At 40.0% G+C, this 27,417-nt stretch overlaps 1 long non-coding RNA gene across 5 annotated transcripts; it reads right to left on the minus strand.

The window, feature by feature from the left end:
- Positions 1-1,645: 1,645 nt before the first annotated feature.
- On the minus strand, positions 1,646-24,661 carry LOC148803265 (uncharacterized). 5 transcript variants are annotated; one of them, XR_016081421.1, is made up of 4 exons: positions 24,102-24,661; positions 8,454-8,517; positions 6,116-6,570; positions 1,646-5,879 (listed from the first exon to the last, which is right to left on the minus strand). It is a non-coding gene; the product is annotated as an uncharacterized LOC148803265 (long non-coding RNA). The 5 variants fall into 5 exon arrangements; XR_016081423.1 differs by lacking the exon at positions 8,454-8,517; XR_016081422.1 differs by lacking the exon at positions 6,116-6,570.
- Between the last annotated feature and the right edge of the window lie 2,756 nt (positions 24,662-27,417).

Here is a 27,417-nt window from a genome sequence, read left to right on the forward strand (position 1 = left end):
TTCCTGGGGTTGCAAAGGAATGTGAGCGTGTCTGGGGTTGCCAGGGCCTTCCTGGGGTTACCAGGGAATCTGAGTGCAATCCTGGGGTTGCCAGGAGATCTGAGCACACCTAGGGTTGCTATGGCCTTCCCGGGGTTTCCGAGGAGTGAGAGTATATTCACATATATATCAGAGATGTATTCAAAAGTTAGCTTGCGTATTAGACTCTAAGAGTTACAAGTTTATCGCATTTGTTGAGAGTGTAAGTATATCAAGACTTTATTGCAAAGATGAAAAGATTGAGTCTTATTATAACCAGTACAAATTGTAAACTTTCGAACACATGTATGAGAGAAAAAAACACTATTTATTTCGATATGATAGATTCAATCTTACGAAAATTGGTGACATTAAGTAGAAATAGGTATATTCCTTTATAACAAGTATAAGTAATAGAACATCTTGTGTGATTTTGATTCATTCGAAGTATGGTTTCAACCAGTTTCCATTCACCATTTCGTCCTCTTCTCCGATGTCAGAGGTCTTTAGTACGTAATAACCAAATGGATGGGCTTCTTTAATCACATAGGGTCCGTCCCAAGTAGGGGAAAATTTGCCAGCAGATTTGCCTTGCTTGATATGGAGTGACATTTTGAGGGACTTTGTCTCCTTAAAGTTTTTGGGCTTTACTAGCTTGTTGAAGTTCATAGCTAGGGCTTGTTTATACTTGATTAGTCTTTGTAAGGCCTTTTCCCTTGTTTCATCGTTACACTCTAATTTTTCCCTGAGCAGTTGGTCCATGTTATCTATATTGAACTTTTTTCCCATTGCAAATGCCACATGAGCAGAGACTATTTGTATCTCATCCGGCAGCATTACCTCTTGACCATATACCAGAGAGTAGGGTGTTGCCTGCGTGCTCATCCTGATCGTGGTGCGATAAACCTAGAGGGTTTCTGACAATTTGTTTGACCAATCCTTCTGATTGCCTGCCACTGTGTTACTTAATGTTGTGTGATTTATGCACAGTTAATTCAGACAAGTGTACAATAGTCAAATGTGCATATAATGATGAGAAAAGTGTCGATCCCACAGAGACTAGATCACAATATCAAATTAATTTTAAACTAACTTAAGTTGAACTCGTGAATAAATTGAATGAATAAAAACTAAAAGAATTAATGCAAATCCAAGAAAATAAAAATTGAATTGATGGACGAATGCAACTAGGGTTTAGATTTCTTTGAATCAAGGTTACATAATTACCTATTTAATCCAACTCAAGATTGAAATTACCCTAAACTATATTAAAGTTACTTGCATGTGATGGTGGATTTCCCTAAATTAATTAATAAGCTTTCTCAAGTCATATTAATCATTTATTAATCCAAATCTCCCATCAAACTTCCAAGTGGTTGTCAAAAGAAAAAATAAGCATTAATTTCTTTGGAAACCTCTAATCATAGAAGGGGATTTGACTCACTAAGATTCCTTGATTCCCACACATGAGCTAATCATCTTTAGATATCATAGTCTATCATGTGATTTTTATTTCCTAGGGATCTAATTCATAACAATCCTTTGGTCAGTCATGCATGAATCATCAAATCATTAAAAGATTGGCCAATTCTTTTAAAGCACTAAGTATATCAATAAAAATTCCTCATGCAAATAATAAATGTCTTGAATTGAATTAAATAAATAACTATATAATCTTAAGAACAAAATCCATCTAAACCCTAGCTAAGAGAATAATTTAGCTAGACATCATTAAATTCAACATAATCAAGAAAATTAAAGGGGAAATACAGCAAGAACACATTAAAGAATGAATAGAATAACAAGAAAATTTTAGCCTTTGAAGGTAGAAGACAAGTGCAGCAACTAAGCCTTTCTCCCTCTTGAATTCAGATTCTTCCTCTCCTTCTCTGACATGCTGAAATTGCTTCCTCTTCTCTTCTGATGTGCTGAGACTGCTTCCTCTTCTCTTCTCTACAGAATTCTCTCTACGGATGTGCCATTTGCCTTGAGTCTATGATCTTTTTTATAGTGCAGCCTTCCTTCAATTGCTTCTCAATGAAGACTCCTAATTCAACACAAATTAGGTCTCTTAGTCTTTATCTCAGTTAAATTCCTATCTCTTCTGCATTGACAACTGCCGGACACGAAACTTGATGCTTGAATTGCACTTGGTTAGCGGCGGAATTAGGTTAAGTGATAAACACAAGAGTTGTAGCCCTATCTCTTAGCTTTAATTATCCGTTTGAATCACCCCAATCCGAGTTGTAGGCAGAAATTTATGGCCAAAATACAGAAATTATATCAAAACATGAAATTTCCCGATTTTTGTGCATACATATCAAATCCGATTTCAATGGATTCTCTCCTTCATGGCTACATCATGGAGCATCATTGCTGCATGGTCCTTCCTCTATGATTATCTTGATCAATTAAATTGAACTCCTCCTTAAAATTGCACAATTAAGCTCAAAATCATCTTCCAAGACAATTTCATCATAATTAGTGCAATACCATGCTAAATCCAAAAACATTATTACCCAAAATCATCAAGTTAGAGGTATGAAAATATGTATAAATATAGGCTTATCAAATACCCCAAACTTAGCTTTTGTAGTTTCTTTTTGTCTATTTCCTTGCGGGTAATAAATTATGGACACGCCTAGTCTTGCTCCATGTTTCCCCAAAAGGTTTCGTACCTCCTGATTTTTTATGGATAAACCGTTGCTTGTCAGAATCCTCATGGGAACTCCGAATTGATGGACTATGTGTTGCTTGAGAAGATTCACTATGTTTTCTGCATAGATCCTTCACAAAAAGTGTGGCCTCTACCCATTTAGTGAAGTAGTCTAAAGCTATTATGAAACAGTATCCCTAGGAGGGTGGGTGAATTTTGCCTATGAGGTCTACCCCCTAGGTGTGGAAAGGCCACGATGTAATAACAAGTTGGAGATCGTTGGCAAAGTTTGTGTATTCTTTCGGCGTGGATCTAGCACTAGTGGCACCTGTGCACATGTTTCTAGGTGTCTTCTAGAATGGTTGGCTAGTAAAAACCTAGGTGCAAGATGTGGTTGTACAAGGCCGTCTATCCTTGATTTGGGGCAGGTTAAGAATTATGGGCGACCTCTAGCACTTCCTCTATCTCTTCCCCTGCTAAACACCACAAGGGATTCCCGGTGTGAGATTTCTTGTAAAGTACTCCTTCGTGTATGTAAAACCTCCTAGCCTTCGATAAGAGCTTTCGCCTCAATGTAGGGTCTAGTGGCAAAATATTGTTCTCTAGATAACTAACATACATGCTTCTCTAGTCTGCCTCCCCTACTATAAGGCATTCCCTGCCATCAACTTCTGGAACACACTTCTCACACTCGTTTTGTACCCTAGTTGCATCTGACTACATCGAGGGCTAGTAATACCCTAATCTCTATAGCCTTCGATATAGGGTGTTGGCCCTATTTCCACAATACACCGCATGAGTATCGTTTAGGACTAACTCTGCCTACTTCCTCCCCAAACACCTTGTTCTTACCCCATCTACGAGTCAGTGGTATAACACCCCATTTACCAATTGGAACTTCAAGATAACCTTGCTATCTTGCACTGCCAACCCTGGGTTATTTAGCTTCTGGATTATATTATACCTCCAATCATCTGTCGTAATCTTGTCTACTTTTTCTACCCAATATCCCAGTCTCTTGGTCGAGGGTTCACAGAGGGTTTGGATGATGTTGATTGGGTTTTGACTGGGTTGAATTTTTTACCCCAGGGTTGCCAACGCATTGGCGAATCTGTTTTTGGCTTTGTTTTGATGTTCGAAGGTTACTTCTAAATCTTGGGTCAGTGTCTGTATCAAGGTTCTTTAGGGTAGGATTGTCAGTTCTTTTACAATGGTGCTATCGTCCAATTGTCCTATAACCAATTTGGAGTCTCTTGTCACTTTGACTTTTTTGGCTCCCAAGTCTCTTGCTATCGTCAATCCCAAGACCAGAACCTCATACTCAGCTATGTTGTGTGAACAAGGGAACTAAAGTTTGAACAAATAGGCAGCTGTGTTTCTGATAGGTGACATTAAAGTGACCTCGGCACCGGCCGAAGTGCTGGTGCTGCTTCCATCAAAACTTAGAACCCATTTGCCTTCTTCAGCTAGTGCGATCATGGAAAGCTCTCCCGAGATGTCTTCTGATATGGGGCAGTCATTGGTGGTGGGGAAGGTGGCTAAAAGGTCCACTGCTGCTTGACACTTGATGGCTCGGGGTTAAGTGTACTCTATTGTGTATTCACTGAGCTGCATCATCGACTTAACCAGTCTCCTAGAAAGAGGGGGTCTGTTCATGAAGAACCTTATCGGGTCACTACGTGCGATTAACTTGACCTTCTGACCTAGGATGTAATTTTCTGAACATCTGCATAGCAAACACTAAGCCTAGGCATTGTTGCTCCATGTGCGGTTAGTTCTTCTTGGCTAGCTTCAGGGTTTGGTTGGCATAGTATATTAGGTACCCGACTCCTTCGTCATCCTCTTGTGCTAGCAGGCATCCTATTGCGTTTGGGTTCGATGCGATGTAGACTCTGAACTCTGCCATTCCTGGGTGGTGACATGGTCAGGGCCTTAGCTAGGGTCCTTTCTAGCTGCTCGAATGCTTTCAGATGCTCTTCTATCCATTTGAATCCTACTGACTTCTTTACTAATTTCATCAGTGATGCAGCTGCATGCGCGAGGCCGGGGATGAATCTTCTGAGGTAGGATACTTTACCTAGGAAGGTTTTTAGCTGGCGTTCATCACCCGATGGTGGGAGGACTAGGATTACTCACTTTGCTCTCATCCGGATGGATTTTGACTTGATCTACCCTATAACCCAAAAATTTTCCAGAATGCACTCCAAATGCGCACTTCAGAGGTTTAATCTTAGATTGAAGGTCCCACACCAATCAAACAGCTTTCTTAATACCCCATAGTGGTTTTCTGCCTTAACCACTATGTTATCTACATAACATTCAATCTCTGCATCATATCGTGGAAGACACTTGTCATCGCTCTTTGATTGCTGGCCCTAGCGTTCATTAGACCGAAGGGCATCATCTTGTAATAGAAATTTCTGATGGGTATCTTAAAGGTCGTGTGAGGTGCTTCTACGTGGTCCATAAAGGTCTGATTGTACCCACTATAAGCATCTAGGCAAGAGAAGAGTTGATTCACCGTTGTTGAGTCTATTAGTACCTCCATGTTTGGCAGGGAGAATTCGTCCTTAGGGCAGGCTTTGTTCAGGTCCCTAAAGTCAACACAACACCTGAGTTGTCCATTCTTTTTCTTTACTGGTCTATGTTTGCTAGCCATTAGGGGTGTGCTATGGGCTTGATAAACCCAACCTTCAGGAGCCGCTCAACTTCTTTGATCTTCAAGGTTACCTCTGGCTTAAAAATCCTTTGGGGTTGCTTTACAAGTTTAACCTTGAGATCTATACATAGGGTGTATCTGACCAAATCCAAGTCCAGTCCAGGCATCTGATCGAATGACCAGGCAAAAACATCTTGAAACTCTCTCAGAAGTGCAATCAAATCTTCTTTGTCCTTAGCTCTTAGTTTGGTTGATATGTACAATGGCCTTTTCTCTTCCCCTTCTGCGGCCATGTTGATTTCCTCTAAAGATTCCTCCACTACGTCGATGAAATCCCTCATGTGTTTAGGAGGTGTTTGGATCTCATTGCAGTATTCTACAGTCTCCTCTTTTTGTTCCTGTTACCGCAAGTGAATTTTAGTGTTCCTTAGTTTCGTTGGTTAATATTTCTCCCCTCCTTTTTTTATAATGTTAAACCTTTGGCATGGGTAATGTTTGTTCAACCCTTGGAGTGTTCTTGTACGATGAAATCATCGCAACGTCCTTCTGCAAAGGTAATTCAATGAAACAGTTCTAGTTGAAAAACAATTCGTAGGCACATTTTTGTTAAAGAATCATTCCATGTGATAAGCATGTTCTTAGAGAGAAAAGTATGAGCATGCATAGTTTGAGTATTGTCTCAAGTACATATGGGGAGTATAGCCTGAAGAAAATAGTAATCATACCAAAATCTCATTTCATTTATTAAAAGATGTATTCTATGACTAAACAAGGAATCATACCTCTGAGATGGCCTTTTTAGCTATTGGCAGTTCATCATCCTCATAATCAACGATGATGGTGTAGTAGCTCTTTCCATCATCACTGGTCACCCGTACACACCTTGCTCTTTTCTTCTTTTCCGTTGCAGTCGACAGGTCATTCGTAGGGCTTGGCATCTGCACTCCTTCCACTCTTGATAATCTTGTCTTGCCTTCATCGGCCAGCTCGGTGTAGTAAATTGCGTTTTGCAGGTGAGCTTCAGACTTGTTGAAGGGGACCTTGGTCACCGGATTCCTAATAACGCATCCCCTATGCTTGGCCTTGATGCACTGATGGTATGTCGACAGTATGAGGGCCAAACTATGTATGAGTGGCTGCCCTAGTAGGGTGTGGTACGCGGTTTTTTCGGAGATGACTTGGAACTCTTGCATGAAGGAGAATGGTCCAATTGATACTTGTAGCTTGATGGATCCCTCTGTTACAGATGCATTTCCATTGAAATCAGTCACCTTCATGGGCAGGCCTTTCATTGTCTCCTACAGCACATCCATCAATTTTAGGGTATGGATGGAAATAAGGTTGACGAGCTATTGGGGTCGACCATGGATCTTTGCATCTTGAAGCCCCCCACCCTCGCTGTGATGTATAGGGGTCAGTTGTGGTGGGGGTCTGTTGCCAGCATGTCTTCTAGTGTGAATTCTATACTGGTGCACTCAGGTCGATAGGGTTCCAAAGGTCTCTTGAAGACTTCCACCAAAGCTCTGATTGCCAACTTCCTTGTTGATGAATTTGCTCCCTGTTTGCTAAAAAAAGAGTTGGAGCTCTGGTCTCTACTCTAATTTTTCGATCAGCATATCCGGTTAGTATTGGCCTAGGGCTCCCACAATGTTGATGCTTCCTCCCTAGGTAGGTTCATCGCAAACCCCAATGTGTCATAGGTTCATAACAGGGAAGGACTGACCATGGGTTAATCTCAAGCGTTCGTGTAGTACAAATTCAATATCTATTGTTCTCTAAGGGACTGAGTGAGCACTATGTACCTACAAGAGGAGGTGAAAATGATAATTAATAAGCTGGTTGAAGATAGGGTAATCAACTTGCCACCACCACTAGCAGGAGTGGACCTAGAGAAGGATAGGCATGGCGGAAAGTGGTGCAATTATCACCAGTCACCACATCATGACCTAATGGATTTCTTTTCTTTGAGAAGATTATTTATACAAAAGGTGAAACTGGACGAGTTCATCAAAAGTCACCCCACACAAGTAAAAATTGATCCCCTTCCAGCTCATGTCCAGGGGGGAAGCATCAACATAGTAGGGGCACTGGGCCAATGTCAACCCAATATGCTAATAAATAGAGAGACTTGAACAAATCCCGGAGCTCCAACACTTCTTCAGTAAGCAAGGGATGAGCACCTTGACAAGGAAGCTAGCTATCAGAGCACTAGTGTCTTCAGGAGACTGTTAGAACCTTATTGGCCCAATCGCACCAACGTAGAATTCATGCCGAAAGACATACTAGCTAGGGTGAGGGGTTCGAGATGAGAAGGTCCATGATCGATCCTGGGAGTTCCGCCAAGCTGATCTCTATTCACACATTGAAGCTGATGAGCATACAGTAGGAGACCATCAAAGGCTTATCTATTGAAGTAACAGACTTTAATGGGAACGTGTTTGTCATGGAATGGTCCATTGAATTGCAAGTAGTGATTGGACCATTCTCAATCACACAAGAGTTCCAGGTCATCTCAGGGAAGACCGCCTACCATGTCCTTCTAGGATGGCCTCTGATACACGGCCTAGCCTTGGTCTCATCAACTTATCATCAATGCATAAAAGCCAAGCACAAGGGACATGTGATAACAATCCCGGCTACCATAGTCCCTATCGACAGATTGGAGGCATACCTACAAGATGCGATCTACTACACAGAGTTGGCAAATGAGGGGGAAATGAGGATAGCCAAGGTAGAAGGATTGCAACTACTGGACCTTGCGTGAAACAAGCCTTTAGCGGCGGGGAAAAATAAGAAGAGAACCAGGTGTGTACGAGTGACTGGCAACAACGGAAAGAGCTACTACACCATCGTCGCAGATTGTGATGATGGCAGGTCGTCGATAGCCAAGAGGGCCATTCCAGAGGTATGAGTTTGCAATAGTTTTGAAGTCATGGTTTACTTTATGCTATTACAAAGCATGATGTGTGTAGCTTTACCACAAATACTGTTATCTAGTTGTTTACAAAAGCATATATACATACTTTTTTTTTTGTGGACAAGCTATCTTCAAGTAACATGAGTAATGCAATCATAAATTTCTTCAAACAAAATTCTAAGTAACGCCTCAACCAGAATTACCTCACCGGGCCATTCTCACAAAAGGACATTGCTATAGTTTCATCGCAAAACGATGCATCGCAATCTAAAAAAGTATCACAAACATTAGAGGTACGACAGTGGACATGCCAAATTCATGATTAATGATGAAAACTGAAAAAGTTAGGTGATGTTTACAATTATAGGAACAAAAGGAGGGGACCTTAGAATATTGCGATGAGGTTCAAGCACCTCCCAAGTGCATGATGGATTTCATCGATACGGTGGATGTTGATAGATAGTGTATGCCCTTAGCTTCAATCAGATTGATGTACATAAACATTTATTGTAAATGAATAAAAGTACATAATTGATTCATGTTATATTTGGTGTGTTTTTGTATAATTACCCTTAAATTGGACACTTATGAGACTCGCTTTAGTTTAGAATGTTCTTAGCCATTGTATAGACTTGGGGAAGTTTATCCTACCAAGGCTGACACTAATGTGCTGTCAAGTTAGTTGGGGTAGTTTGTCTTAGCTACCAGGGTTAAATCCGAAGCACATGTAGTGTGATTGTTTAAAAAACTAAACCCAGACCATTTTCCAATTATGCCTTGGACCTTGGAGACTTGTGGGCAAAATTGGAAAGTTACACCTAACCCCTATACTCGATTGTGGTACTGCACTAGGTGTCAGATTGGCTGTCTTCGATATGCCAATCAATGAGATCCTTAGTGGGGGTCAAAACCTAGGTATGTTAGAGTAATTTGAGAATTCACTCGAGTGGGTGATCATAATAACAGGATTAGCCCTTTTGTCGAACAAAGTGAATGATCGAGACTGCACTCTCTCTGATGGAAACCAAAACTACCGGCGGTCGATTTCAAACTTGTTTAAGATTTGTTTTGAAAAATATATTTATATGATAATATATATGTTATGTTTTAAGAAAAAGGTTAGTAAAAGATTTTAATTCTTGGGATCCATTCGAGCAGAGAGTGCAACATTGCACCTTGCAGCCAGGGGAGAGGTCCTCCCTTGTTAGGCAGTGTTTGATCATTAAGAGTTGAGAGGTTAAGTGTGCAACACTGCACCTTGCCGCCAGGGGAGAGGTCCTCCCTTGTTGGGTAATGTTTAACCATTAAGGGCTGAGAGGTTAAGTGTAAAACCATTTAGGGTTGTTATACCTGATGGGCTAATCTCATTTAAGACCATTGTCCTTGGGCCTTTATAAGATGGCTGGACTCAAGGACCATTTAGTGTAAATGTTGGGCCCATTAAGAGCCCATACTAATGAACTCGGGGGTTCACTATGCTCAACAATGAATTCGGCCATGCTTTGTCAGGGAATCTAGGCTGAATCCATATGGGCTTTTATGAGGTCATTGTTAGGGTCCCACTCTATACAAAGATTGCCAAATTAGCCAACAACCAAAAGTGGATGTGAACCTACTTGTTGGGGTCCCACTCTATACAAAGAGAGCCATATGGGCCTAAGGCCCATAATTAATTGGATTAATTAAGAAGTCACATGACAGCTTAAGATGTGACTTGGGCAAATTTGGGTTTGGATCAGCCTTTAGGATAAGAGGATAAGTCTTGTCCAATTAAATAGTTCAAATCCAAATAAAGATTTGGATTAGGAAGCTCCTAATTGGATTAGGAGAGCTGATCTTTAAGGCTTATAAATAGAGGAGGGTGAACTGCTCTAGATTACACACTTATGCTCTCAATTCTCTCCTTTTGCTCTTGCCGCCTTAACCCTAATTTGAGCTCCAATTCTTGGACTGGTAGAGATCAGTTCTGATATCTGATTTTTGCAAGAGAACATTAGATCGAATTCATGCTCACATCCCTTGCTCGACCAAAGCTGTTGGATTGCAGTTCTTGCCGAAGGACTGCGTTGCTGAACTGGCTTCACCCTAAGCTACGCCATCTTCAGTGGATGCTGGTTTTAGTACCCTCTTTGGGCGTGAACACCCACTTTGGGAGCAAATCATGTGGAATCCGTATTAGGTATTCTTCTTCTTTTGGTTTTAGATCTGGTCCAGTTTGGTGCAAGAACAATCTTAGAAAAATGCAATTTTTTCTAAAACTGGGAATGCGATTCCTGGAAGGGTTAAAAGAAATTTTTGAAATTTTGCCCAGCTATCTAGCATGGTTCTACCGTCCATGTGGTGGGTTTCCCCTTCCTTCAGTGGTATTGGAGCCAATTCAAGCTTGAACTGAAATAAACCAGATCTGAAGCAAAAACCCAAATCGGCAAAACTATTCTACTCGATTTGCGTAGTTAGCAGTTTTGGGTGATTTGATATGAAATTAATTTTATTTTATTCTGCAATAGTTTTAGAATTGTTCTATTATTATTTCTTGAATTTTTGGGTTGTTGGTGTGATGGAGATCGAATTCTTTATTGGCACCAAGAATTGCGCACCATGTGATTTATTCATTCGATTTTGGTCTGTAAATAATTTTTTTTTATTTTTAGACAAAATGTATAAGGATTTATTCTAATGTAATTAATAGAAAATTATGGTTTTTTTTGTTTTTCTACATTGGAAGACTTGCTATAGCACGCGAAGGAGAAGAGATTTTTGCAGAAAAATCTGCAATCTACAACTAACCAGTTTTCTTGTAGGTTTGCAGTTTGTTTGGATCAGATTTGGATCATCACACTTGCAGCCCTAAATTATGTGTTTTTGCTATGATCGATTGTCAATATTCTGTTGTTAATAATTTCATATCAAAATATTGAGAATTGTAACATGTTTTGGACACCAAACCCTACGCCAACCTGACCTAGTTTGGTCCAAACTAGTTTGACTGAACCCATGGTTCAATGGGGTCTGATCTCAGACCCATGGGTCACATTTCAGGTGACTCAAATTTTGTTATGGGCCAAGGGTTTGATGACCCACCAGATGATACAATTCGGCCCACTCTTGAAAAACCTAATTTTGCTAAGTTAAAGCAACATCAACCCATTTTCAGCATAAATGCTATATGGGTCGAACTGCTTTTTACAGTTTAGCCCATATACCTAGGTGATATTATTTGATAATTCATGGGCCCTAATGGGTTGATTGTGTGTTGACTTAAATTAATTAGGGTTTTACAAGCTTCTAATTGATTGGATCAATTTTGTTTATGTGAATGCTTGTGATGTGCTGAATGTGATTCATACATGGGCCATAAGTGCTTGGCCCATGTTTAATCGTATGTGGCTCTAAGATCTACTCGGGATTTTAGGCGACCAGTTCGTTATGGCTGAAGGGTTCGGCTATCCATATGATGGATCTCTCATCCCTTTAGTGGTATTAGAGCCAGGTTCAAATCTTGAACCAAAATTTCCTAGAAAATCAATTATATGCGCAATCGGGTAGAACGCCTTCTACCCATTTGCGCAGTTTCAGATCTGATCAATTTTTGTTCAAGATTTGAACCTGGCTCTGATACCAGTGAAGGGGTGAGAGACCCATCATATGGATAGCCGAACCCTGCAGGTAGGTAGGGCAAAATTTCAAAAAATTTTCTCTCCCATGTGGGAATCACATTCCCTGTTTTAGAAAACCTGCATTTTCAATGATCAATTTTGAACCTAAACCGGACCAGATCTAAAACCAAAAGGTAGGAGAGGGATATACCTGATACGGAGTAAGAGTAAATCCCAACGAAGGTGTTCACGCCTAAGGAAAACGCCAAAGACTGCTCTCACTGAACATGACACAGCGTAGAGTGAAGCAGAATCAGCAGGTGGTTCTTCAGCAAGAACCGAACTCTTCAGCAAGAATTCGATGGAGGGTGAGTGAGCACGAATTCAGATCAGTTTTAAAACTGATATCAAGAACGCTTCTTGATCGCTCCAATAGGTGGAGAACAAACTAGCAAAGGCGACAGCAATAGAAGGAGGCAAGAGCAGAAGATGGCGTTAGTCTAATTGGAGCTATCTTCTCTCTTGAATCTGTAATCTGATTGGGTGCTGAAAGGTTCGCCCTCCTCTATTTATAACCTTAAAAAGAGGTTCTCCTAATCTCATTAGGAGTTTCCTAATCCAAATCTTGTATTTGGATGTAGACTCTCTTTAAGAGATAAGGATAATCCCTTATCTTATCAGTAGATAAAAATCTGCCCTCCTAATCTTATTAGGAGTTTCCTAATCCAAATCTTTATTTGGATCTGGACTCTTTGAGTAGATAGGGACAATCCCTTATCCTATCTACTGATCTAAATCCAATAACCGCCCCTCTTTAATTAATCAAATTAAACCAGTTCGAATTGGGCTTTAAGCCCATTAAGTCTATGTTCTCATTCAGCCTCTAAATTGCTGCCCAGTTGGGTATCATTGTATGGCGTAGAACCTAAACAACGATCTACACATCAGCCACATGGATTCAGCCCAGCCTCTGTTACAAGGCCTGGCCAAATTCACTGTAAGAGACAGTGAACCGTTGACCCCATCACCATGGGCTTTTAATGGGCCCAACACTTACACTAAATGGTCATTGGGTCAAGCCACTTTATAAAAACTCAAGGATTGTGGGAAGTTGCAAGATTACCCCATCAAGTATTAACCTCAATGGTCTTACACTTAACCTCTCAGCCCATAATGATCAAACACTGCCCGACAAGACAGGACCTCTCCCTCCGCTGCAAGGAACAGTGTTGCATTCTCTACTCACATGGATCCTGAGAATTAAAACCTTTTGCAACCATTTTGAAACCATAATATATATATGTATATCTTTATATAAATATATTTTGCAAAACAAATTTCAACGATTAAAATCAACTGCCGGCAGTTTAGGTTTCCATCAGAGAGAATGCATCCCTGATCATTCGCTTTGTCTGACAAAGGGGTTGATCCTGTCACTATTATCACCCACTTAGATGAATTCTCGGACTGTCCCAACATACCCAGGTTTTGACGCCCTCTAAGGATCACACTGATTGGCATATCAAAGACAATCCAATCCGACACCTAGTGCAGTATCATAATCGAGTCTAGGGGTCAGGTGTAACATTCCAGTTTTGCCCATCTATCTCCAAGGTCCAAGGCAATACTGGAATTTTGGTCTGGTTCGGGGTTTCAAGAAAACCCACACTGCATGTACCTTAGGTCTCACCCTAGCAGTTGAGACAAACCACCCTAACCAACTTGGCGGCACATCAGTGTCAGCCATATGTTACATTATGAATTTATTGTAAATGAATAAATTACATATTTGATTCATGTTCTTGTGGTGTGTTTCTGTGTAATACCCTTAAACTGGACACTTATGAGACTCGTGTTAGTTTAGAATGTTCACAGCCGTTGGATAAGTCTGTGGAGATTTATCTTGCCAAAGCTGACACTGGTGTGCTGCCAAATGTTGGGTGACCTGTCTTAGCCGCCAGGGTGAGACCCAAGTCACATGCAGTGTAGAATTAATTCAATCTTTGAACCGGATCAGATTTCCAGTATTACCCTGGACCTTGGAGATTGATGGGCAAAACTGGAAAGTTACACCTGACCCCTAGACTCGATTATGATACTGCACTACGTGTTGGATTGGGCTGTCTTTGATATGCCAATCAATGAGATCCTTAGCGGGGGTCAAAACCTGAGTATGTTGGAATAGTCCAAGAATTCATCTGAGTGGATGATCAAAGTGACAGGATCAGCCCCTTTGTCGGACAAAGGGCATACAACTGTCAAACAACTCCCACTTGCACTTAGGTCCAATCTGGTACAAGCCAGAGTCCCAGACTTTCCACATGTTTCATAAACACTTTCTGTGTCAGTGGCTTAGTCAATGGGTCTGCCACATTCTCCGTTGATGCTATCTCTTAAAATCAACCTCCCATAGGTTCAGCGTTGTCACACAACAATGGAATGGGTGATGTGCTGAATTCCAAATTCAGGAATGAACACCTTCATTCATTAGGCAGCCTCACTTACGACAATGTATTCGGCTTGGGTTGTGGACTGCTAATTTTTGCTACTTAGGACCCCTATTTGCTGACTTTCAGGAAACAGCACACGATCCTATCATGAAAACATACCCAGATGTAGACTTTCTATCATCTGGATCCGACTGGAAATCAGCATCAGTATACCCCTGGATCTGTAGTGAGCCATCGAATACTAGACAAAACTCTTTTGTCTTTCGAATGTATTTAAGTATGCATTTCACAGCAGTCCAGTGCTCCTGCCCTGGGTTGGTCTGAAATCTTCTTACCACACTCACTGCCTGAGCAATGTCAGGACGAGTGCACAGCATGGCATACATGATGCTTCATACGACTGAGGCATAGGGAACATCCTTCATGCCCTCAATCTCCTCAGAGGTCTTGGGAGACATCTTCTTGGAGAGAGTGACTCCGTGTCTGAAAGAAACATTTCCCTTCTTGGAGTTCTCAATGCTGTTTCTCTTGACAATTTTGTCAGTATAAACAGCTTGGGATAATCCTATTATCCCGCTTTGATCTATCTCTATAGAGTCGAAGACACAGTATATAGGAGGCTTCTCCAATGTCTTTCATGGAGAATTGCTTTGAAAGCCACACTTTCACCGTAGTCAACATTCCTACATCATTCCCAATGAGTGGAATGTCATATACATACAGAACCAATAACGTAACCTTGTCCCCACTAGACTTCTTGTAAACACAGGCTCATCCGGATTCTGCTCAAAGCCAAACGTTTTGACAATAGAGTCAAACCGGATGTTCCAACTCCAAGAAGCTTGCTTAAGTTCATATATGGATCTATTTAGTTTACATACCATGTGTTCCTGACCCGCTGCTATGAAACCTTGCGGTTGCTGCATATAGATATCTTCCGTAAGATCTCCATTCAAGAACGTAGTTTTGAATTCCATTTGCCAAAACTCATAGTCATGGTATGTTGCTACAGCTAGTAGGATCCGAATGGATTTAAGCATGGCCACAGGTGAAAAGGTTTCCTCGTAACCAATGTCCTCTTTCAGGGTATACCCTTTCCCCACCAGACGAGCTTTGTAGGTCTCAACCCTGCCATCGGGGCCCTTTTCCTCTTATATATTCATTTGCAACCAATTGCTTTTACCCCGGGGGGGGGATCTACTAGAGTTCAGACTCCATTGGTCTCCATTGAGTCCATTTCAACTCTCATGGCATCTACCCACTTAAAGGAGTCTATGTCTAACATAGCTTCCGCATAAGTCACGGGATCCTCCTCACTAGTCAAGGCTTCCACCAGGTAACTATCCTGATCATAGCCAAAACGGACTGGTGGCCTGGACACCCGGGTAGATCTTCTAGGTTGGTCACTACTTGGAACTTGTGGGACACCTCCCACTACCTCTGAGCTTTCCTCATCAAGAACAATTTCCTGAAGATGGTTGTTTAGGACGTAATCATTTTCCAAGAATTGTGCATTTCGATTGCAGAACACCTTCTGTTCACTTGGGTCATAGAACAGGTAACCCACAGAGCCTTTTGTGTAGCCTACGAATAGGCAACGACTGGTCTTGGATTCCAACTTGTCCAGACTCGTTCTTTTAACGTGTGTCGGACAACCCAAAATCTTCAAGTGTCGTACACTTGGTTTCTTTCCGGTCCGTAGCTCATAGGGAGTCTTTGGAACTGATTTGGTTGGAACCCGGTTCAACACGTATATCGCATTCTCGAATGCATATCCCCAAAAGGATGTGGGTAACTCTGAACGGACAAGAAGTGACCGGACCATATCCAATAAGGTCATATTCCTCCTCTCTGAAACATCATTAAATTGTAGTGTAGCAGGAGGAACTAACTGTGATACTATCCCGTTGACCTTCAAGTAGTCCCTGAATTCATCAGAGAGATACTTGCCATCTCAATCTGATCAAAGGGACTTAATTTCTCTCCCTAATTGTTTATCGACCTCTTGTCTGAACTCTTTGAACTTTTCAAAGGATTCGGACTTGTGTCTCATTAGGTACACGTAACCATACCGAGAATAATCATTGATAAATGTAATGAAGTACACGTGCTGGTTACGGGTCCTAACACTCAGGGGACCACATACATTAATATGTATAAGGTCAAGTGTGCTTGTACATCTTCCAGTCTTACCGTTAAATGACCTCTTTGTCATCTTACTCTGAAGTACAATTAGAAAATCCAAGTTGGTAATGCAAAGGGAAGATCTACAATTAGAAAATCCAAATGACCATCCTTCACCAGTCTTGTGATTCGGTCAATACCGATATGGCCAAGTTGGTAATGCCACAGGCACGTGGGATTAACTGTATCACATACTCTTTTCTTGGGGATATCAGCCGATGTAGTTTCGGCTATGTTAGTTTCTAGAGAAGGATGTAGAACATAGAGACCGTTCTCCAGTCCTCCGTATGCGATGAATTTATTGTTTCTTTTAATAGTAATCGTATTATTGAAAAAGAAAAAATATCCATCCGCACACAGTTTAGAGACAGAAATCAAATTTCTTCTTAAATTTTGCACAAAAAGACAATCTTTAAGTACAATGGATCATTCTCTTAAAAATAACTCTACGGTCCCTATTGTCGTAGCTGCAACACTTGCAGAAGTCCCCAAGTAGAGTGTCACTTCACCTTCATTCAGTCTTCTGCTTACTTTGAACCCCTAAAGTGAGTTGCACACATGAGTTGAAGCCCCGAAGTCAATATACCAAGACGCAAAAACCACCAATAAATTGGTTTCTATGACACAAGATTCAAAATTACCTTTATTGGATTTCAGATATTGAGGACAGTTCCTCTTCCAGTGGCTGGTCTGTTTGTAGAAGTGACACGCATCCAATGTCCTGTCTTTCTTCTACTTCTTAGGTTTGGCAGCTTTCTGCTAGGGCTTCTTTGCCTTCATCTTTTTCTTGCCCGATTTGCTAGCTTTAACAAGCATAGCCACAGGTTCATCCTTTTTAATCAAATCCTCGACCCTCTACAACATTTTACTGAGTTCCTGGACGCTGACATTTAGCTTATTCATATTATAGTTCATTATGAACGGATTAAAGGAAGGAGGCAATGAATTAAGAATGGCATCCACTTGCGTGACAAGATCTAGTCTGGATCCAAGGGCTTCAAACTCGTTGATGTAACCCATCATCCGAAGACAATGATCGTGAACCTGTTGCCCCTTGGACATCTGAGCGGTCATGAACTGTTTCAAGACCTTCTGCCAAGTAGAACGGTTCTACTCTTCGTACATTGTCTTTAAACTTTCCAATATGTCATTGACTAGTTCAATCTGATCGAACTGCCTCTGTATTGGATTGTCTAGGGAGGCAATGATATAGCAGCGGACTAGGGAGTTTTTATCCTCCCAATCTTGGAATTCCCTCCTTCGGGCCTCAGAAGCCCTGTCACCTGGACGCTTCAGGGCAGGATTTTTGACTACCTTATCTAATTTCTCGGAAGTTAGGACCAGCATGAGGTTACGATACTAGTCGGCATAGTTCGGGTCATTAAGCTTGTTGTCGTCAAGAAGCTTTGCAAATTATCCATTTCCCATTTTCTAATAAAACAACAAACATTAGTCCACAACCTAATTTGATTCATGTTCATTACATAGATATGGCTTTTAATCTATGTTCCATTCTCATTTGTTCATCTTCGAGATTTCCCTTCCATCTCAATGACGGAGACAGCAACTTGTCTCTAGAAATGTGGGAAACCACATAGGGTGAATGGAGCTAACTGTTTTAGTTGCAAAACCCCACCACTTTTCTGTGAAGGATCATATCCACTCATCATATGAACTTTCTCTTTGGCCTCTGTCAGACAAGATTCATAGCCATTTTAGGATAAACCTTTCTGTCCAATGAGTGCTTACCCATCATATTCGTGAACACCAAGGTACCGTGAGAGAGTTCCCATTTTTTGGTGAAGCCCCTCCCACATCGGTCTCTGACACCCCTATCATCTTATGAAACATTCAAACAAGCCCAACAGCAAATGAATAGCCCGTTTTCTGGTGCGTTTCCTCATTACTGAAGGACCCATCCTCATGTTAATGATGGAAGGCCTTTAGAGTTCATCACATGAATCTCCCTATCACATGCACTCATATTTGCTGGAGGGAACGAAAAAATTACGCCCTAGTTTAATTTAGGTCAAACCAAAGTGGCTCCCACTGACTTTCATAAAGCCAGATTTCAGTGGGCCCAAATTGGCTAGGGTTCCGCACATACCCTTTTTAGGGGTGGGGGGCCCACCACTAAGGGAGGTCATCCAATGACCAGATGGAACACTATGGCAATGATGTGCATTCAGCCATGGTGTGAGCAAGAGCTATTGTCGAATCAGCATGGGCCAAGCACTTATGGCCCATGAATGTAGCACATCACAGATCCATATATCACATGCAGGGATAAATTGATCCAATCAATTAAATATCTGTTAAGCCCATTTTAAAGCCCATTTTTAATCCATAATATTAACCATTAATATTATCTAGGTATATGGGCCGAATTAGGGTTAACCAGTTCGGTCCATATAGCTTTATCTGCGAAGTGGGTGTTTAGCAGTTTTAACAAATTAAAACTGCGCCTTTAAAGGTTGGGCCGAATTAAACTTTTAAATAATTATCAATTCTTAGGCCCATTAGTGGGAAAAGTAGGGCTAACATTCAGCCTTGATCGAACCCTAGATTCGATCCAACCAATTTGGATCAATCTTGGTTCAAATGGGTATAGGGTTTGATCTTTAATTAAATATTTAATTCAAGAAAATAATCTGAAATTAAATACTGATTAAAAAAAACAAGAATCGGTCAGATAGGGTTATTCGCACATTCCATCCTGCAAAACAGAGGTTAAATCACAGTTTGCAGTTTCATAAACTGCAAACCGCAGATAGCGAATCTCCCATCTGGGAAATCTCCTTCCTGCGCCGCCATCTTCGGTCCAAAATAAAATAGATAGAAAACCTAATTTCTATTAATATTACATCAGATCGAATGCCTATACATTCAGTATAAAAAAAATTATTTTACAGACCAAATGTATAAAGTAAATCAAGAAACTACAAAATCGCAGGTTCACTGCGCCAATCAAGATTTCGATCTCCATGTGTACGAATAGCCCAAAAAACAAGAAAATTATAAATAAAATTCATATTCATATAAAATTTAATTTTAGACCATTCGCCCAAAAATTTTGGGAACAATTTCCCAAAACCCTAATCTGCACAAATCGGGTAGAACGCCTTTTGCCCATTTGCGCAAGGTTCAGATCTGAACTATTTTGGTTCAAGATTTGAACCATGACTCTAACACCAATGAAGGGATTAGAGATCCATCATATGGATGCCCGAATCTTGCGAAATAGAATGGGCAAATTTCAAAAAAGTTTCTCTCCATCCTATTGGGAATTGTATTCCCTATTTTAGAAAAACCATATTTTTCAATGATCAATCTTGAACCAAGAACCGAACCAGATCTAAGCTAGGAGAGGGATATACCAGATACGAAGAAATAATATCTCCCAATGGAGGAGCAAAATCAATAGCGTTCTTCAAAAGAACCAGAACCTTCGCAAGAATAAATTGGATGGCATGTGAGCACAACTTCCAATCAGTCCTTTCACAAAGAACTGATATCAAGATCCAATCTTGATCGCTCCTATTGAGAAGAGGAAATCGAACTGGCAATTCTGGCGGCGACAAGGAGGCGGCAAGAAAGAATTAGCGTAGAGGTGTTGTATTCTTTCTTCTGTGACTTCAGCTCTGAAGACAATGTGAATGTGACTAAAGGCTGCCGCCCCCTCCTCCTTTTATAACCTTAAAGGGGTCAGCTCCTAATCCCATTAGGAGTTGCTGATCCAAATCATATTTGGATCAGAATTCCCTTTAAGTGATAAGGGTAAACACTTATCTTATCTGCAGATTAGATCAACCCTCTCCTAACCTTATTAGAAGGTTTTCAGATCTGAATCACATTAAGATCTAGACTCTCTGAGTGGATAGGGTTAAGACCCAACCTTATCTGCTAATATAATCACATAATTCGCCCCTTATTTAACTGATCAAATCAGCCTATTTCGAAATGGGCTTTAGAACCAATAAGGGTATGTGCTCACTTAGCCTTCCAAACTGCTGCCTAGTTGGGCTTCCTTGTAAGGCGTGGGACCCAAACATTGATCTACACATCAGCTACAGGGGTTCAGCCCAGCCTTTGTTACAAGGCCTAGCTGAATATACTACACTGTTATGGACAGTGCACCCCCTAAAGCCCATCACATGCGTTCCTAATGGGCCCAAAACTTACCCTAAGTGGCCCCTAAGCCATTGTAACACCCAAGGACTGTGGGCAGATTCAAGATTAGCCACCTTGTAACACCCAAAACTTACCTTAAGTGGCCCTTGACCCTCAAAGGCCTTACACTTATCACTTATATTAATTTTGCAAAACAAAATTCCAACGATTGAAATCAATTGTCGGCAGTTTGGTTTCCATCAGAGTGCATTCCCAATCATTACCTTTGTCCGACAAAGGGGTTGATCCTATCACTATGATCACCCACTCAGATGAATTCTCAAACTGTCCCAACATACCCAGGTTTTGATCCCCGCTAAGGATCTCACTAATTGGCATATCAAAGACAGTCCGATCCAACACCTAGTGAAGTGTCATAATCAAGTCTAGGGGTCAGGTGTAATTTTTCAGTTTTGCCCATCTGTCTCTAAGGTCCAGGGCAATACTGGAAATCTGGTCTGCTTTAAGGATTCGAGTAATCCCATACTACAAGTGCCTTGGGTCTTACTCTGGTGGCCGAGACAAGTCATCCCAACACTTGGTGGCACACCAATATCAGCCTTGGTAGGATAAATCTCCCCAGACTTATCCAATCGGCTGTGAACATTTAAAACTAACACGAGTCTCTATAAGTGTCCAGTTTTAGGGTCTTACACAGAATTATACCAAACAACATGAATCAAACATGCATTTTATTTATTTACACTAAATAACAAAAGTACATCAAATCGGATTGAAGCTAAGGGCATACAAAACTGTCTAATATATATATATATATATGTTATGTTTTAAGAAAAAAGTTTGCAAAAGGTTTTAACTCCTAGGATCCATCCGAGCAAAGAGTGCAACACTGCACCTTGCAGCTAGGGGAGAGGTCCTCTATTGTCAAGTAGTGTTTGATCATTAAGGGCTGAGAGGTCAAGTATAAGACCATTTAGGGCTGTTATACCTGATGGGCTAATCTCACTTTAGACCATTGTCCTTGGGCTTTCATACGATGGCTAGACTCAAGGACCATTTGTATGATGACAGTGACGGAAGAAGTGGCAGCAAAAACAACAGTGACAACATTTCTCCCCAGCCATTTTGAATCTCAGATTTGACCTCTCTCTCTCTCTCATACTCTCTCTCTCTCTTGGATCTTAGTGATTAGATTTGAGATCTCGTTTCAATCCCTCCCCCATCTCTTGATCTCCACTTTTCTTTGTTAATAATGCTTCCTTAAAAAATTAAATAATTTTTTATTAAATCGCTAATTGTTACCTAAGTCAAACGGTTTAGCGGTCCAACCTCCTAGGTCAATAGTTCTTTGACCAATTCAACATTTTTTTCAAAAAAAAAATGATAATCGGACTTGGAGACATGGCCAATTCTCAGGTCAAACAATTTAACCATCTGGCCCGATCCAATCAGGTTTTCAAGATAATGCATAATAAACATCATAAGGGGACTAAACAGTGGAGAGAAAGTAGGGTGTTCCATTGACCTTAGCATGAAGAATCTATAGTCATGGTTCAAAGTATCGATATTCTTGATATACAAGATATCAAGAGTTTAACTTATGGTAACTCTTTTTTTCTCATTTTTGGCTTTGATAACTTATAAGGGGGTAAAGTCACATCACAATTTAACATTTAAAACAAATCAATCTAATCAATTATTAATATATAGTGTACCAGTGCCCTTGAAAACAGATATGATATACCCCATGTCAAACATATTGTATTGATACATTGAACTTTGCTTCTAGTTCCATGGATTTGCCTCCCCACCTCAATTTTTGGATGAATGCTAAGTGACTATCTCAACCACTAGGTCATGAGAAAAAAGTGAATTTCCATTAGGTTAATTATGTATTAACCATCATCTCATTTATGTCAGATTTATATGCTCTCTTTTATAGAGTTAGATTCAAGTTGTAAAAGCTATGGTTGGACTTGTTGCCATTGCTGTTTTTACCAGAAATGTTTTGGATTGATCAATATAAATTAGCATACAATTATTATTTGAGGTTCTTTATGGTTGAAATAGATGTCCCTTAAAAATTCATATATGTGAGGCTATTTATAGAAACATGAAATTGGTATTTCTTGCTCCAGGGGTGAAGTATAATCATTCTAATTGAAGTAGCTCTCATCAATGGTGGATCTATGTAAAAGTCAGTGTGGGCAAACTGCTCCTATTGAAATTAAAAAATGTTTTTTATATAGTTATGAAAATTATGAAAAATTTTAAAATTTTTCGCAGTTGCCCCCACTCAAATAAAATAGTAGGGGGCCAAATAAAATGTGGCTTCTTAAATGAGGTCATTTTTTAGAAGTGAATAGGTAAAAAATGAAGAAAAAAATACAAGAATGATAGCTATGTCCCTATTCCATATTAACCAAATTATGAGGTTTGGGATTTAGGGTTTTAACTTTATATTTTTCTATCCTTTTGTTTTTTTTTTCATTTACATCCCTCAACATCTCAATCTCATTACTCTACTTCATCTCCTCAAACCTAGAGATGACAATTTTCCTTGTTCACATTGGGTACTCATCCTCCCCACTGGGTACCTTACCCCTACTTGGGTTGGAAATGGAGTTGCCACCCATCAAATTAGGAAATGGAGGTGATGGGACCTCCGAGAATGATTTTTAAAATGATTGGTTTTAATAGTGACTCCAAAACCCAAGGCACCGGTCCAAACCAGTCCGGGTAAGACTCGAATGGGAGAGGAAAGGGGTTAGGCACCCCTCTCCCGGGTCTAATAGGTAGGGCCCACATGGTATTATAGTCTCCAATATGAAACAGAAGTAATTACTTGAACAAACAATAGCTAGCTAATAAAAGGAAGACATTTAATTGACAAACCAGAATTCAGCTAAGCAATAAAAAAACATGTATAAGTGTCCACTGTGTGCATATTTGCCGTTTCAAAAAGCATTAACAGTGATGAGGTAAAAGGGATTTATTGCTCTTACACAAAAAGACTAGGCAGCTGCATTCTTATAGCATTAATAGGATCAAATGAAACTAAACATAGCATACTTCATCATTTAGCATGAACAAGCAGGTATTAGTTCAGAAACCCCAATCTCATAGATCATTAACAGCAAAATAAAAGCTAGAGGGAAAGTAACCTCTGTAATGAGACAGATGAATCAAAATGAAACAAAATAAAAAAAAAGGAAAATAACAGATGCCTCAATATTTCATCGCCCTACCACAGCATAAACTTCAAAGACAAACTCACATAAGTCCATATCCATTCGATATCCAAAATTAAGGTACAACTGAATTAATCATAGATCTAATCACACGAAGCATAGCAAATAGCAAATTTGAGGTCAGATTAGACTGAAGAACATATGTATAAGGGTGAACTTGATGGAACCTACTCCATCAATCTGTTCCCCAACCTCTAATCATCACTGTAAAAAAGGAAAAAGAGTTTCAGTGAGGCTACCTTAGTAATATCCTGACCTGAAATCGGTAAGCGAACAGAAAGAGATTTCCAGGTGATAGCTACTGTCGCCAGACTGACTGGAGACTCATTTGCAATGTGGCCTGTAACCAGGAACTTATGCAATGTGTTTGAATGATTTGGGACTTTCCTATGCCGATGATGGCACTCCTGGATGTGAGAGGGCAACTAGTTTAGTGGTGACAGAAGGGTGGCAATTGTGAAAAGGAGTAGAAATAGAAAAAAAATGAATAATGAAGGATAGAGGGGAGAAAGAGGCCGGTGGTGGGTAGCCGTCGCTTTCAGTTTGTATATGGATGAGATCTACCGTTTGAAGGGGCGGTGACGAAAACTGGAACAAGAGGGGAAATGGAGGGAAGAGAAGAATAAAAGAAGGAAGAAAGATCGGCTTATGAGAGGTCGGAGAGGAGACCGCCACTAAGAAGAAGAAGAAGAAGAGAGGATGAGAGATTGAGAGAAGGAGGTCGGAAAAATGGGAGGAAACCTGTCATCGCTCTAGTTAAGGTTTGAACAGGGGAGAAGGTGAATAATCCATTCCTTCAAGTTCTCTAAGTTAGGGCGAATGAAGAGGTTAAGTTGAATTTATATGGGAGGCAGGGGCAATCTTATAATTTGGGGAATCTAAGGGGTATTTTGGTAATCTGGACTAAACCGGGACCAAGGGTTGAACCGGGTTATTGGTTCAATGATGGGTGGTTCTGGGTCAAAAAGTGAAGGGTTGAGATGGGTCTGACTACAGAGAGTGGGTTTGTGTGTGTGGCCTAGCAGGATTGGTCGAAATGGAATCTTATTGGATGAAAGGGTTAATGAGAGTATTTTTGGTTAAAATTTGGCAAGGTTGGGTTTTCAGGGTTTCTAGGTTGATTAGTGAGGTCAGATTGGACCAACTGAGCCCAAATCAGGCAGATCTGGAAAGTTCTTGATTTAGCTAATCTAGAGCCTCGGAATAAAATTTATGCTCGACGAAGGGGTAAACAAAGGTAGTTTCGGATAAAATTTCATAGGGTAGGGTTTTCGGGTAGTCTGATGGGATTGGTAAGGTTAAATTAGGCCAATTGAGCCTGAATCAAGCAGATATGGAATCCAGTCAATTTGGAGCCTTAAAATAGAATCTTAGTGCAATGGAGGGGTAAGAAAAGGTGTTTTGGGATGAAATTTTATAGGTGGATATTTGGAGGTGTCCGGGATTTGATGGTGATGTTTGATCTGTCTTTGGAGGGTCAAGGTCATAGGAATTTGGGTCAACAGGATGGTATCAGATAGGTTTAGTAGTGGATCTGAGGGCTTTCGGGGTAAAATTTAGGTTTTCTTGGTTTTTGGGTATTCAAGAGAGGTCAGAAGGGTCTAATTGGGTGTTTGGGGTGAATTGGAGGTTCAGGCGACGGACCGAGCAAAAATCGAGTGTTGACATTCCCAATGTACAACTATAGTGTCATGTGGGTAGGAAATCAGAATTGATACAAATGACCTATAGTCTAGGCGGTTGATTCATCGGTTGATCCATTTACAAGGCAAGGATTTGAAGCTGCAAAGAAGTAGGCTTTTTAGTGGGTGTTGCATGCATTTGTATGCTACATGAGAGGGCTGCAATATAGATGGATCCAACCCAAGCTTAACCTAAGCTTTTGTTTTTCATGGATTGAGATTGAGTTTAAGACTATGGGTTTAGTTTGGGCTAGAAAAGTCGAGCTTGACCTATACATGGGTTGGACTTGGTCGAGGCCAAGTGTCACACCCTAGACCTAAATTAAGACATGGAAATGCCACATATTCAAAGAATATGCAAGGCTATCTTGCTTAAAATCAAAATTGGAGATTTGTAGAATAATCTTAATTACCTTAAAATAAAGTTATCCAGAACTATTGAATAGTCCTTACATAAAATATAACAAGAAAACCCCATTTTAACAAGTGGGATCAAAATTCCTATTGAAGCAATAATTATCTTCAAAGAATGGTTCCTTTAAAACCCCATTTTAATACGTCAGAAAATAAATCCATATACATTTTATTAAAGGAAATAACAATTTAAATAGTTATAAAAGAAAACTTACTTCTAGGAAAAAAATTATTAGAACACATAACATAGAATGTGTAACATATATAACATAACGGATTTAAAAAGTAGACTATAACCACTCTAAACTTAGTGGTAAGGTCTAGAACCACATATATGCCTTGTGGTGAGGGCTTGGAGCAAAGTAGCCTATAATGCCATCATATTCATCCCCAATGGCAAGGTCCAAAGTATAGTCACTTAATTTCAGAATGCAGGCAAATACAACAATCCACGCATGGGTCTTAATAACACATTTAACCATTATAGTCAAAACATATCCGACTTGAATACCAAATATTTAGGGAAAAAAAACAATCAGTCATTTCCTGAGGACAAAATTTATGAATTTATACTCCTAATATGGACTCCCCATGACCATCTATAAGATAGAATCGAAATTAGCCAAAAAATATTACAAAATGGCTAATCTTCATTCTCTGCAGATTTTATATCCAAGTTTAGTATGTTTGAAATGTCAACTTCCTAACGTCATAACATTTCACCTAGAAGTCCAAATGATGAGTTCTACCTACAGTATCAAAGATTTCACCAATAATTATAATTTGGAATCAAAATCTGGCCAAAAACGTCACCAAAGGGCTGGTTTCTAGCGGTCTAAAGTTGGATGACGTCTAGTCTATTGGATTAGTTAGGAATCTAATGGCATGGGGTTCTGATTAGAATCATTTTCCTTACTGAAAAATGTCTAGAAAATGGACATCTAATGAAAAATCCTTATTGATTTAAAACTAATCCTAGAATGCAAGAAAAAGAAAAACTCAATGATTTAAAGAAGAAAATAACTTACCTAAATTGAATACAGCAGAGATGTCAATCTGAACCAACCTCTTTGAGTCTCCAATACTTGACTTCCTCCTAATAGAAAAGAGAAAAAGGCTCTTAAGTTTGAAAGAAGAAAGAAGAGAAAAAGGGTTTCCTACATTCATGACTAAACATTTAGGTTTAGTCTTTATGTTTTCTTTTGCCTTTTACTAAAATATCCCTCCAAGAGGGAAAATTATAAGGTAACCCCTGGACCCTAATTAATTAAAAAATTTCTTTTTGGTATTTTACACCAACCATGCATATCAGGTGTACCATATTGCATATTGGGGTCACCTAAACACTTTTTTTTTTGTGGGGGGTAGTAAATTTTTGTTGTTTTATATGTTAAAAAGGCAATGATGCAACTCGTATGGTGATAATGAAATGATTAAAAAAGAGTTTTGTATAACACAA

Source organism: Nelumbo nucifera, chromosome 1, assembly GCF_055504915.1.
Source record: "Nelumbo nucifera cultivar China Antique chromosome 1, China Antique-T2T, whole genome shotgun sequence".
Lineage (NCBI taxonomy): Eukaryota > Viridiplantae > Streptophyta > Magnoliopsida > Proteales > Nelumbonaceae > Nelumbo > Nelumbo nucifera.